A 15,324-nucleotide genomic window follows, 5' to 3' on the forward strand; every position below is an offset into this window, starting at 1 on the left:
CCACACTTTTTTTGTCAATTCCAATTGGTAACTCTGATAAAGTTGGTAACTGTTTCCATCTTTATTTCTCTATAACATTACAGCATATATAGGTCAATATTTCCTAACACTTCCAGCAAATGTGTTTTTAACTGTGCTATAAATTTTCTGAGGACTCTTAGTGCATTTTTATTCTCAAAACTGTCTTCCAGGACTTGGAGAATAAAGAGCAGTTAATTGTGCAAAATACTTTCTGGGTGTAGTAATGAAGTTTGGTTTCAAAGTACTTCTCTGCAGTTCCTTAAGCTCATACTGACAAATGTGGGCCAAGTCTCCCTGCCCCTCCTTCCTCTCTCTTCTTCTTTCTCAAGAGATTGGTGCAGAAGAGAATCATTCTGTCCTGAGATGGCCACCCTTCCTCCTATGCAGACTATCATCCAGAGTTTCCTCAGATTACCCTACAGGCATATAACTCAAGCTTCATGTGCCAACAGCTGGTGCTGGTTTTAGTTGATGTAAGTGTAATTTATGTCACTTTTGAAAAGTGGAACTTTTGAAGAGAAGAGTGGAACAAATGTGGGGCTTTTGTGACTTGAACCATGGAGTCGTTGGAGATTCACTCTGGCTCTCTTGCACTCTGGGAAGCTTGTGGTTTCAGTGACATTCACTCTCAATACATACCTTGGCTCTGGCATGACAGTCAATTCTCACAAGGAGCTGAAAGGAAAGGAAAACTTGGATAGCACTTTTCAATGTTTCATAATCCATACTCCCTTGGTAAAACAAATCAACAATGAATAATTTGAAATTTCGAAAGAAATATTTCTACATGTTTTTCCAAAGATAAAATTGAATGATAAAATTGAATTTCCTTTTCTCTACATCCCCCCCCCCCAACACACACACTGTCCTGAAAGTCTGCTATTCTGTACTCCACAGAGGATCATTGTTTTGAGACATGCATGATTTCAGCAAGAGGCTCTGGTCAACCTGGGTTGCCCAGGGGGTGAGGTGGGGGAGCTAAGGACCACTGAATTTGCCCAGTTCCCTACACCAGGCTCACTTTTATTAACACTCTTGGTATTTGGGTTCTATTAGAGTGTATGGCATGCCACCCAAGGATACAGATTTGGCAGTTATGCCAGTGACTAGATAAAGGAAAGCAGCCAGCTGGAATAATTCAATTTGATAGGAATATTTTCCTTCTTCCTTTCTAGTTTGCCTGATGTTTTTTGTGAAAGCAGATGATTTCCAATGCTAAAAATGGTATAGATTTGTTCCAATAGTAGGGGACATTTTAGAGACAGAGGATGCTAATTGAGCTAAGGTATTCTTTTTTATCAGTTTAATTATTTTCCATTTCAAACTTCTCATATATGCAGGAGAATTATTTGAAGTCCTATTTCTTTAGTAGGATGGTCTCTTTCAAGGACTATCCAGGGTTTTCCTTAGGAAAGGATATTTACTACCTGAAAATTCTGCATGTCACCCTGGAATAAAAGATCCAAAGGAAGTGAAATAGGCCAGGTTGAGGACAAAAAGAAGTAATGCTAAGCATTAAATGTGACTTCTTTAGGATAAAGATTATTCTGGTGGGGAGAGGAAGAAGGGAGGGCAGGGCTATTTACTTTAGCACAGGTATCATTAAAAAAACCCTGACTTTTTATTTTTTAATTCAAATTTTGTATTGAAATAAGGAATTATTTTCTTGCCTAAAGTTTTGTGTATTTAGAAATTTATTTTGGGTCTTCAGACATGTCAAATTTACACAACTATCACCTCAGGATAGAGGATGTGTTTTGGAGAAGTTAAGAAAAACCAGTTTGCTTTCTCTGTGGTTAAAATCTGTAGATACTTTTTTGAGGATAAACAAACAATTTTTTTTCAGTATTTGTGGTATAAAATTAGAAGTGACCATCAATTTAAAATTCATAATGCTTACATGTTACATTTGCCAATATTTGTTTAGTTTGAAATGTAAAAATAAAATAAACTCCTAGGAATCATATAGGAAAACAATTACCACCTCATAGAGGCAAATTTTCCCTTTTGGAATAGTTTGACTTTAATGAGAACTATTCAGTAGTGACTGGAATAGAAACAGCATCACCAATCCAATGTCCCTTACAATTTATAAAGTGCTCTTATGTGTGGGATCTTAATTAATATTTCAAAAGGGTCTTTTTTTGAGATCATCAGAGCAGGTAGTGTTATTATCCACATTTTTAAATGTGCAAATCAAAATAGAAAAAAAGTCAATTGCATTGGGTAGAGTCACCCAATTCTTAAACAAGAAAGACTTAAAAAAAGTTATTTGATTCCAGAATATTTTTTTGTATGTCAACAACTTCAGCTACCTTTATTTATAAATAGCCACAAAAACCTCCAAAACAGTTCTATGTGGTGCAGCCCAATGAAGATTCTTGGATATTGGGTACAACCTAACCAAGCACTCCTCTTCCTTCCTGCCACCACCTCTCCTCTTCTTTCCTCAAACAAAAGTCTAATAAAATATCAGCAACCAAGGGAGGAAGTTGTGTGACTAACAGATATAGGAAGCAGATTTTCCAACCATGTGGCAGTCTGAAAAATAATTATTTCTAAGTAGATTTTGTGACTACTCAGGAATTCCACACAAACAAATGGACACACAGATACGTGGGATGCCTTTGGCATGTTGTGGACATGAGATAATGAAAACAATGAAAGAAGATGTGAAACACTGAAGCAATAACTTGCCCTGCTGCTGCTTCAAATGGTCAAAATTAGAGCTTCATCTGTACTTCCCAGAAGTGACTGGAAGACTCATGAAGACTTTTCAAATGGCTTATCACAGAATGTTTGTGCTCTGTCTTGGGTTCATGTCCCATATCTCAGAGGAATTTATATCACTATTCTTCAAGAGCTTCCTGTTCTCTGCTAGAAAACAGACTTCCAAACCTATAGAACAGACCCACTCTTCCTTTCTCAAGGCTAGTACTCCCATCTTGAAAATGATGCTAAGGTCTTTAAGAAAACACATGCCCACCTCAAGACCTCAGGATGTGGTTCCCCTGCCAGATGAATAGCTAGGTCCCATTCACAACACAGCCTGCTGGAGATATGCTGGGCCTGCTAGGGGAGAATGGGGATTTTATACCAAATGAGATGGAGGATCCAGCTCACATATGCTGGTAGATCCTTGTAGAGAAATTATGGGAGTGGATTCTGAATGTGCTGAATCAATGGAAGATGGGACATAGTATGAACTGTTCAATAGAATAAAGTGAGAGTTTGTCAGTATGGGAGCACCCCTCCTTGACCCTGGATTTACCATCTTTGAGGTTCATGGAAGATAAAGCAATGATCAAACAGCCTGGCTCTGGAAACCCTGGGAGAAATGATGGCTCATATTCACTCAAGTAGAAATCCCAGAACTCTGTGGAAAATGGCTGAGCAAAGGATCATAGCACTCACAGAAGTGGGCATGGCAGAATGGACATACCATGTAAGACCAGAAAACCTACCAGCTGGCTATATGCTGTGGTAATTCCTAGAAGAACACAGCTTATCAAACTCATAAGGCAAGTAGTGGTGAAGTGACACCAGCGTTGTTGCAGACTCAGTGGTGTTCTCATCTGGAGGTCATGATATAGAGGACAGGAGAAGCTTTATAGAATATGGCCCCTAGAAATCCTTGGTGATAATGGAAGCCAGATGGTGGCACTTAGCCTTCAGAATCAAGGTGGGTGCTTGTTACCACAATGAGTAGCATTTTAGGGGTGGTAGCCAGAGAGCTGTGAAGATGGTTAATGAAGAATGGTGTTCCTTGGGGAAAATAGTCTCTTAGAGAACAAAGGTATTATTTAATCTAAGCTACAAAAGAAATCAAGAATGAATAATGAGGAGGGTGGATGCAGACATCCAAATATAGTCACTCTCCAGTATAGTTTCCAGACCTAAATTTGAAACACCCATGAAGAATTTGGGTCCCCCTGAAGATGCATCAGTATAATACCATAGCAAGTGGATATGTGAATGACTCTTCCCAGTTATTTTCCAAAGGAATCTATGACCTTTTATGTAGGTAACTATAATCAGGCACTCTGTGAACCTAAGATCTGACTTGATACTGATATCCAGGGATCTGAAGCCTCATCATGGCCTCTCTAGTAGAGATACATGTATCCAAGCAATAAGTGGAATCCTGGCTCAAGTTTGGTTCAAGTGGAGCTCACGGATTAACAAAGTGCTCAGTTCCCCAGTCTCTGAGTGTATAAATGGAATGGACATACGTGGTAATTGTCTGAATGAATGCTCATTGGGTTTCTTGAATTTTTGCAGTATAATCTATCACACAGGAGGAAGGCCATGTGAAAAACCTCTGAAATTGCCTCCCTGTTTTAGTTAGCTTTTTTGCTGCTGTGACCAAAGACCTGACAAGAACAATTTTAGAGGAGGAAAAGCTTATTTGGGGGCTCATGGTTTCAGAGGTCTCGGTCCATAGATAGCTGGCTCCATTCTTCAGGGCTCAGGGTGAGGCAGACATCTTGGTGGAAGAATGTGGTAGAGGGAAGCAGCTCCATACACCACACTAGGGGGGAGAGAGAGAGAGAGAGAGAGAGAGAGACACTAAGGTCAACCAAATATATAACCCAAAGGCATACCCCCAGAGACCCACCTCCTCCAGCCACATCCTCCCTCCCTCCCTACAGTTACCACTCAGTTAATCTCTATTGGGGGATTAATTCACTGATTGGGTCAAGGCTCTCACAATGTAATCATTTTACCTCTAGACTTTCTTGCATTGTCTTACCTATGAGCTTTTGGGAGACCCCTATCTAAACCGTAACACTCCCCCTGTCAATATGGCACACCTGTAATTTCATCTCACAAGGGAAATGGCAGAAATTAGTGCCACCATTAAAGATGGGTGATGATAGTCTTTTCCGTGTCCTTTAATGACTAGCAAATGAAATATATAACCCCTACGCAAATCAGATAAATCCTGAAAGATAATAGTTCCAAACACAGCTGCTATTTTTATGTGGAAGTGGACAGTGGCAGCTTCTTTTAGGTGCCTTAAAGGCATTGAGAAAGATCAGCACAGTGATAGTCAAAAAAGAAAAACTAAGAAATCAAGTCCATATCTCACACCAAAATAAATTCTAGATTGGTCAAAGAGTGAAATGTAAAATCATTTTAAACAAAAACGCTCTCAGATAACATTGGAGAATTAAAATGACCTAGAAGATATTTTAAGTGTCATATAAAGTCCTGAAACCATAAAATCAAGATCAAAACATTACTACACAAAAAGAATGACATAGTGCAAGAAAAGAAACCACTGTGAGCAAAACTCATATATCAAAAGATCTTGATTGTGTGATGATGATTCCATAAGTGGGAGGCCAGCAATTCAGTAGAAAAATGAACAAAAACTCTGAGTGCAGTGGCGCAGGCCTGTAATCCCAGCACTCGGGAGGCTGAAGCAGGAGGATCACAAGTTCAAAGCCAGCCTCAGCAATTTAGCAAGCCCCTAAGCAGCTTAGTGAGACCCTGTCTCAAAATAAAAAAATAAAAAGGGCTAAAGGGGCTGGGGATGTGGCTCAGCTGTTATGTTATGGGCCAAGCTATATGGGCAATAACCAAACAGACTCCATTTTACCCTGAGACTTCACGACATATAAGAAATGCTTCTCCCATGGAAATACCCTCCTCTGTACCCATCAACAATTGCTTAGCACAGCATGTTTGGCAACACAAAAATGACAATTCTTATACAATGTAAAATTGTTCTCTTTTTGGTTCCCATTTTTCTTGGAGAATGTACTCTGTCAGAGATTGATTATCTAGATGTGTTAGTAACCATTCTTTAACTTGTACTCAACTAGGGTCGTTTTGACCCATTTCCCCATCTGCTTATGATCTCATGATGTTTGTTTATGGTTTTGAATCATAGAAACAGCCACTTATGATTAATATGGTTTTGGACTATAAAAGGTGTACTCAAACCCCAGGGAGGGATTGAAGGGTATAGATTTGCAGGCTGCCTCTTGGCCCACCAGCTGGTAGATCTGAACCACCAGCTGGTGAATAAAGATGGTTCTGTTTCCTACTTTCCTACTTTAAGATCAACTCGGTGATTTATTGCAGTCTTGACATAATTAAATGTTCCTGGGTTCAATACCTGCTACTAAAAAGAAAAAAGAAAAAAAGAAAAAAAGAAATTCACTAGTATAGAGAAAAAGATGTGCCTTATACAAAGAATGTCAATCCTATTTTCTGAGAACTACAAGTGAACACTACAACAGGGTACCCCTTTTCATCCATCTGTTTGACAAGAAAACCTGAACAGTGAAATGTGGTATTTAAAAGCATGAACCCAGGAGTTTGAAACCTGCTGAGCTGACCAGTTACATCACTTGGGCAAATTTGTTGATCTAAGTTTCTCTCAATTTTCTCACTTATAAAATGGTGATAATAATAATACTTATCAGATTTTTATAAGGAGGAAGTGATTTATTAGATGTAACTAGGACATAGCAGACACTAACATGAGATAACTAGTTCATTGCATCATGAAGTTGGGAGATGGGACAGAGCCCTCTTGCATTATTTGTGGGACAGTAAATTCATTCATCCCATAGAGAGTATCATTTGAGAGGATCTTTAGAAATTAAAAAAACAAAACAAAACTGATGATGCAGTAAATCCACTGTAAATATAGATTTGACAAATGTAGCCACACCTGCTTTTGTGGGAAACAGTGTAGCAAAGGTATTCATTGAAACGTTGTTGTGCCAAGATTAGAAACAACTCACCTAATTCCATGCAAAGGAATTGGCTTAAAATGTGACTCATTGGTACAATGAAATTTATGAAACCATTTTAGTCTCTATACGAGTAAATATAGAGGAAGATCCCTTTCATGTGCACAAGGATAAGAGTAGCCCGGCTCTCTAGCTATTGCTGATGTAAATGCTAGTGAAATATTTCTAAGCAGAGTCTATAATCACATAGCTCAGTGCGTAGTGTATTGCAAATGCCCAATGAGTGGTAGCTGGTATCATTTTATTATTTATTTTCTTAATATGGTAGAGATTCTGTGAAGTATCATTGCTTCAAGCCTTTGCCCCAAAAAAGCAACTCCATGTCACAGCTGCTCACCAGACAGGTCTATCACTAGCAGCTGTTCCCCAGCCAACCTCAGTCATGGCTTCCTGCCCAAGAGAGCATGCCTGAGAGAATCCTTACAGTCTTTTTTGTCTCTGCTTGTGATTACTTTACTGTGTTCACAGGACAGCAACTACTGCCATTCATCTCATGTGGCAGCCTTGGCTCTGAGCTAGGGAACAAATTGCTTCCTTGTGATACAGTGATAATGGCCTAATACTGTGAACTACACATTCTCTGTTTTGAACGATGCATAATAGTTTATTAAAATACAATTTTGATGCACTTGACAATTTGTGACCTATAAGATCAACTGTCTCCATTCTAAATAAAGTGTAATAATAACTGAAATGATTTTTATGTTGTATTTCTTTTCAGTTTGCCAAGCACTCATTCCCATGAAATTTATTTGCAAGTTTAACTTCATATGATTGAGAAGAAAAAGCATCATAACCCATGATAGGGCATTGTTAAGGATAGTGTCCCAGAATTCAAATAAACACAAAAAGTATCTTTACTGATTTTATTTTCCTCAACATCATTCTGTGATTACCTTTCTTTTAGAATAGTCTTTCAAACGTATAACTTCTTACTGTGACTCTCCTTGTTTTTAATATCCACATTTGAAAGTAGACTCATATACAAAATCCATTTTCTATTTAAATAGATTTAAATTTATCTTCAAATATATGTGTGAAATACACACATGATTTAATTATAGAGACAGTTCCCAGTGTACTGTGGTTCAACTTATGACTTTTTATTTTGTGATGCTCTGAAAGAAATATGTATTCAGTAGAAATTGTACCTAAATAGTTTCTGTCTTCACTGTCAGTACCATGCTCAATGAATTACATGGAATAGTCAACACTTTGTTATAATTAGGTTTTGTGTTAGGTATTTTGCCCAATTATAGGCTAATAACCTAAGATTGGGGGCATGGGTAAGGTAGGCAGGGCTAACCTGTTTGCATATTAGGTGTACTAAATACATTTTTAAATTATGATTTTTCAACTTACAATGGTTTGAGCAGGAGGCATTCCCAATATAAGTCAAGGAGCATCTGTATTTGAAAATAGATTCCAAGCTATTTTCTGAAGTCTATTTCCAAATGTATATTTTATCTAATTTACCATTTCTCTTTCTATTAATGTGTGTGCTTGAATTACTTTTCAAAGATTTATTATCATTTTCAGCACTTTGAAGTTTGTTTATGATGATTTCAAACCATCTTTTCGATGCTTCCGGGATTTTGAATTGTTCTCAAGTATAAAAGGAAATGCACAGTTGTGGTGGCTTAAGCACTAAAGTGGGAATAGCCTCCAGTGTATGACTCATGGTTGATCTGTCTTATTTTCCCTATAGGCGGGTCTTACACAACCAACAAAAGCCATATTTCAAAATCATGGACTGTGGTCTTCTTTCTCCTTGCTCTAGTTAAGCCCTACTTGATCACTCATGTCTTGGTTTAAGCATCATTCCTCTGACCACATCCTACCCTTGCCACAGATTGAATTGGATACTCCAGTAATGTATTTTCCCAGCCCCATGCACTTTTTCACCATAGTGTTGATTCAATTTAAAGAATTACATTATTCTGCATTTAATTTAAAATTTCTCTCTTCACTGCCCTCCAACTTCCTTGTGGAGGCTGATAGTACCTTAATCTTACTTATATTCCATGCCTATGATAGTTCTTGGCTCACAATAAAGACACAAAAAGTATTCAGAAAATAAATGAATTTTAAAATGAATAAATAAGAAGACAAAAAATAACTGTGTGTCTGAGTCTCCAGCATCATAACCAGCACATAGTAACACTCAATAAAATGACAGTCAATGTTTTTATTAGTTTTCATTCCAGATCAGATCAATTCATTGGGTGTTTAAGTTTGTTGAAGATGTAGTTATGATTTTATAAGTTGAAAGTTGCATATTTCTTCAAATATGTTGTTTCATATAGACAAATATTTCCCTCTTGTTGTATGTTACACACATAGAGATAGCATATGTTTATATGCATGTGTGAATATGTGTTAATGAAGACAGGAAAAATATATGGAATGATGTTCATAAATTTTCTCATGCATTTTTAAAATTACACACTTCCTTGATTTTCTTTAATTTTATTAAATGGTTCAATATTAAGTATAAGTTTTATCAGTGCTTTTTGAAATAAGAAATGTATTACCAGGAATAAGGAAATTTAATTATTCATACATTTTTCAGTCTGTAGTTTTCATTTCAATTTGATATTTTGATAAATTTTTTGCAGTTTTAAGACTTCCATTTTTTCTTTTGAAAAATTATGAAAATCTAAATTATATGGGAGACTTCTGGCTATTTAAAGCTTTTCTGTTTTAATAAAATTAATTTTAATTTTGACCTTTAATTTTTTTATAGCACACTCAAGATTATCTGATTTTAGATTCCCATGAAAATTTTAAAACTTGGAAATAATTATCATTCCATTCGTCTTGTATTTTATTTATTTTTAAAGTGCATTTATTTATGGCTCATCAGAAATGATGATATTTTGAAAACTTTTTTCCCCATTGAGATAATTTTCACAATAGAATATTTACATAATGACAACACAGCAAAACTCCAGTAAGTCTTTCCCTTGGAACTAGAATACCACAACTCATCCTGACTTTTCATAAGCTTATCAAAGTTTCCAGAAATTGTATTTATCTTATCTTGAGTTGGGCTTTTTCAAGGGACAGATGGGCTGGGAGTTCACTGGGTCACCTTATTCACTCCGAACCTGGGTGCCAGCTGCACAACCTGGCCCCTCCCTCTCCCTGTAATGTGCTTTGGCTGTGCCCAGCTGTTCACAGGCAGCTGCTGGAAGGAGCCTGCAAGTCTTTGTGTACCTGTCTCCTTGGTCCTGGAGTAGCTTCTCCCCTCTTGTTCTTGGTCTTACTCTGATGGTCTTTTAAGGTTTGCTTAGACATCATGGCCTTCAGGAAATCTTCCACCACTATTATTCTAGTCAAGATTTTTGTTATGTAGGGAAAGAAACCCCTTAAAATTAGATCATGGCAAAAGGGAGAGACATTATTTTAAGAAAAAGAAGCAGATAAAATCCAAAGACAGCCAGCAAGATAGACCTGAACCACACCAGTCCTGGGCAGTTCTTCAGTGTTCCTTCTATCTCTGCTTCTCAGCAAATGCCTGTCCCATGCCTCCCTTCCCATGCCAGATTCTTCTGCTGACTCAACCCAGCAAGATCTTCCTCTGGTCTACTTTTCTACATCATGACCTTCCAGCTACTTCTGTACGAACTTCTTAATTGACAGAAAACCTTGCATCCCAAGCCAGAGAAAACTTAGTCACAACTGAGTCAGTGGATTGGCCAGACCTGTGAGACGGCTCTCTCTGCCTAAGTCGATCATGACCATAGGAAGAGGGCCACCACCCAGTATATGGGGACTGCCCCTGCTAGTGGCTGCCAGGGGAATAGTTTTCTAAAGTGTACTACAGGAGGCATAAGTAGTGATAGTCATGAGGGCCATGGCCCTCACTTTGAGTTTGGCACCTTCTGTATGGACACCAAACATGCAACCCCTTTGCGGCTCTTAACACACTAAAGTGAAATTAACTGTTAACATGTACATCTGTCTCCCCAGACTAAAAAGTTTCTTGTGAGGATGAGTCATCCCCACCACACACACACACATTTATCCCCAGTGTTTCTAATACAGGCCCTAGTATATGTAAGTGATAATAATAAATAAATGTGTATTCAAAGAGCTGGTATACTGATATTCATTATAAATATTTTAAGTATCCTCCATATTATTTTGGTAATTATATGCTAATCAATTAAATATATTACCATGATTATTTCTTGTCTTTCTGTTCTGGAATCCTAGAATCAAAGCCTTTTTTTTTTCTACAAAATAAAACTTCATCCAGGCACATTAGCACATACCTGTAATCCCAGCAACTTGGGAGGCTGAGATAGGAGGATTACAAGTTCAAGGCTAGCTTCAACAATTTAATAAGATCCTCAACAACTTAGTGAGACTGTTTCAATAAAAAATGAAAAAGGCCTGGGGATTTAGCTCAGTGGTTAAAGGTCACTAGGAGTCAATCCCCAGGGCCAGTACTGTACCAAACAAACCGAACAAAAACAAAACCAACTTCAGTTTTCTATTGATGAAAGCTGTGTGAAATCAGACAGAGGATCTGGCCCTCTAACTGCTTCTTAAACAGACTTTCAAACAATTTTCCTGTTTTTGGAGTCCTGCCTTCACCTCCTCTAATGGAAATACCTAGTACATCTTGGTCTGCATATAAATCTGGTTACATCTTAACTTTCTTCACTTTTTGGTTAGGGTTAATCTTTCTGGGATCTGCTAAAGCAATTACCAAGTATCCATCTGTTTTTCCATCTAATTGTTATTCTGGGCCTTTCCTCTCCAACTCCTTTGTCTGTGTGTATTTATGCTTTTAAAAAAATCTGTTGTTTAAGTGTGGTTTTGTAAGAAAAGGAAAGTAAATGTAAATGTTGGACCCATCACTTTTTCCCCAAAGTGGCTGTCGACTTTATATCATTTTTAAATTTTTGAAAATCAACTTTAGTGAGACAAATTTTATACACAATCTTTATTTAAAATTTTACACCTGCTGTTGAGTGAGTTTTGATATGTATGCAGTGAACATTCTTGTTTCTCACTAGAGCCACTTATTCTCCCAACCCATCTCATTTCCACTCTGCCAGTCCTTTGACGTCATCGTGGCCTCTTTTCTTTCCTCCCAGTCTATCATATACATCATATCTTGACACTATGACCTGTGCAGTAGTTGAGGTTCCAACTGGGTCCTGAAAATGATATGCTGAAGTGCCAAGGCCAGGTACGCTGGAATATGACCTTAGTTAAAAGTCAGGTCTTTGCCAGTGTGAACAACTAATGAGGCCATACCGCATTTGCCTGGGTTCTAATTCAATGACTGCATCTTTATTAAAGGAGGGAGATTTGGACACAGGCACAGACACAGAGGGGATACACACAGAGGGAAGGAATGTGAAGATGGAAGTGGGGATTATGCAATTGCAAAACAAGGAATATCAAGGATTGCTTGAAACTACAGATAAAACATTTCTGTCCATATAACTCTGCTATCCCACTCCTTGGTGTTTATCCTAAGGAATTAAAGTCATCATACTATAGCAGTGTGTATATATATATATATATATATATATATATATATATATATATATATATATATATCCATGTTTCTATTCTTAGCTACNCATATCCATGTTTACAGCAGGACAATTTACAATAGCCAAATTATGGAGCCAACCTAGGTGTCCATCATTAGATAAATGGATAAAGAAAATATTATATACATAATATATATGAGTTTTTTCAATCACAAAGTAAAAGCAAATTATGTGATTTGCAGAAAAATAGAAAAATGGCAGAAACTGGAGAAACTTATGTTAAGCAAAGTGAGTCAAACTCAGAAGGTCAAAGGTAAAATATTTTCTCTTGTAGGTGGAAGCTAGAGAGAGAAAAGGAGAAGTATGAGGTCAGGGGGAATCACATGAAAATCAAAGGGAGATCAATAGAGTAGAGGAAAAGGACCAGGGTAAGGGAGGGAAGAAAGGGGAAATACTGGGGAATGAAAATTATATGGTTATGTTGTGTGCATGAACAAATATGTAACCATAAATCCCACCATTAGGTACAACTATAATGCACTAATAAAAATATGAAAGAAATAAAACATTTCTACTCCCCCCCAAAGTCCCCTTGTGGCCATTTACAGTCTATTCTCTCACTCCTTCCACTGTAGCCCTGCAAACACTCAACTGTTTTCTGTCACTGTAGTTTTGCTTTTGTAGAATTTCATGTCAAATTGCTTACAATATTCCTTTACCCTTTAACTGTTAGTGTCTCTGCCACTTTTTCATGCACAATACTGGGAACTTATAACTTCTTTCTCCCCCCCCCAAGTCTGAGTAAAGATTTATAATTTTTATTAGGCTTTTCAATAAACATCTTTTGATGTCATTGATTTTCTTCACTTTTTTCTATATTCAGTTTTATTATTATTTTTTCTTTTCCTTATTATTTTTCTTTCTGCTTATCAAATTTGCTCATCTTTTCATAAACAGCTCATCTGAGACTTTTTTCTAGTATATGTATTAACATTAAGTTTTCCTATAAACATTAGTTTAGCTGCATATTATAAATTTTGAAAGGCTGTGTTTTCTTCTTATTATGTTAAAAATATTTTCCATTTGGCCTGTGATATCTTCTTTGACACAGGAATTATTTACAAGTATGCTATTTGATTTCTAAGTATCTGAGATTTTAATTTTTTTTTTTTTCATTTTTAGCTTAAGTCTGTTGTACTCAGAAAATATAGTTTGAGTTCAATGCTCTTAAGTTTAAATATCGTACCTGTATTTGATTATGTTGCCACATGCATCTGCAAAGAATGTGTATTTGGTAGGGTGTATTTGGTTCATTATTTGTTGTTGGGTGGAATTTTCAATATCTGACAACTCTATCATTATTTGATTCCTCCATAGCTGGATGTTCAGTTTGTTTGGTGCTGGGGATGGAGACTGGGGCCTTCCAGATGCTAGGCAAGCACTCTACTGAGCTACATCTCCAGCCCTCAATTCTTCTATATCCTTGCTGATTTTCTCTTTCTGCTACTTAAACAGGACTAGGGAAATCTTCAAATTTTGTTGTTAATTTGTTTATTTTCCCTTTCAATTTTATAGTGCTTTGCTTCAGGTCCTCTGTTACTTCCTATATTCACATTTAGGATTACATTTCCATGATAAACTCTCTTCTTTATTATAATGAAATGTCCTTCAACTTTGATAACTTTCTTTGGTTCTAAAAACTACTTTTTTGATTTTATCATAGCACAATCATTTTCTTTTGATTAGTATTTGTATGATATACCTTTTTTCATCTTTTCTGTCTTTACATTTAAGGTAGAATCTTGTTCATAGTGTATAGTTGAGCGTTGACTTTTCATTCAATCAAAAAAAAAATCTCTCCTTTTAATTGGGATGGTTCTAATCCATTTGTTAAATTAAATCTATCATTAATTTAAATTAATTAAGCTTAAATCTATGATGCTATTATTTATGTTCTATTGCTTCATCTGGTTTTTTGTTTAATGTTTTTCCTGTTTTCCTTCTTCATTTTGATTAATTTAGATAGTTGATTATGATTCCATTTTATCTCCATTAATGGCCTATATTATTAGCTCTCCTTTGTTTCACTAATATTTATTTAATGTGTCACAACCTATTCTCCAGTAATTCCATGTGGCTTCACATAGTCTATAAACTGGACAACAGCACATTTCCATTTCACTTTCCCATTCTGTGTGCTCAGGCCGTGTCTTTTGCTCCTCGGTGTGCTATAAATCGCATGGTAAATTGTCACTAGCTCTGCTTAAATTGATTACATTTTAAAGAGATTGGAAATGAGATGAATGTCTATAATTATCCAACATTTCAATTTTTTTCTGTGAAGATCTAAACTTCAGTGGGGTATGATTTTCCTTCTGTCTGAAAAATATCCTGTAATATATGCTGCAGTGTAACTCTTCTGGGGATAGGTTTTCTCCGTGAGTCTTGATTTTTGCCTCTTTTTGTCAAAGGCATTTTTTCTGGGTAAAGAACTCTAGTTCGACAGGTCTTTTTCTGTGCTTCAGCAACTTCTGCACTGTCATCAGTTAACATGCATTCTGATGAGATGTCTGCTGTAATTCTTATCCTTTCTCCTCTCTGTAGATAATGTATCATTTTCCCCCTCTGGCTGTTTTAAAGATTTTTTCTTTAATACTAATTTTTTTGGCAGTTTGATTATAATATGCATTGATTTTTTTTTCTTTCTTTTCCTGTCTATTCTGCAGGCATTTGTTAAAATTATGGAACCTGGGATGGTACTTTTCTTTAAAAGTAGAAACTTTTGTTTCTTCAATTTTTAAAATCCTCTCCCCCTTCTCTGGAATTCTCCTATGTGTATGCTAATTACATGTCCTTCAGGTCCCTGATGCTCTGTTAATTTCTTTTTAAAATTCATTTGTTCCCCTCTATGTGCTTATTTTGGATAATTTCTATTGCTCTGTCCTTGATTGGACTTCTTCTTAAATCTTCCATTTCTAATGTTTTTTTTTTTTTTAAGTCTACCTAGTCTGTTT

General features: G+C 36.5%; 1 long non-coding RNA gene across 1 annotated transcript; it reads right to left on the reverse strand.

Annotated features, from left to right (window-relative positions):
* Positions 1-5,670: 5,670 nt before the first annotated feature.
* LOC125612049 lies at positions 5,671-12,253 on the reverse strand. Its single transcript, XR_007342389.1, has 3 exons — positions 12,242-12,253; positions 11,930-11,935; positions 5,671-5,843 (listed from the first exon to the last, which is right to left on the reverse strand). It is a non-coding gene; the product is annotated as an uncharacterized LOC125612049 (long non-coding RNA).
* Positions 12,254-15,324: the final 3,071 nt, after the last annotated feature.

Source organism: Marmota marmota, unplaced genomic scaffold, assembly GCF_001458135.2.
Source record: "Marmota marmota marmota unplaced genomic scaffold, marMar, whole genome shotgun sequence".
NCBI lineage: Eukaryota > Metazoa > Chordata > Mammalia > Rodentia > Sciuridae > Marmota > Marmota marmota.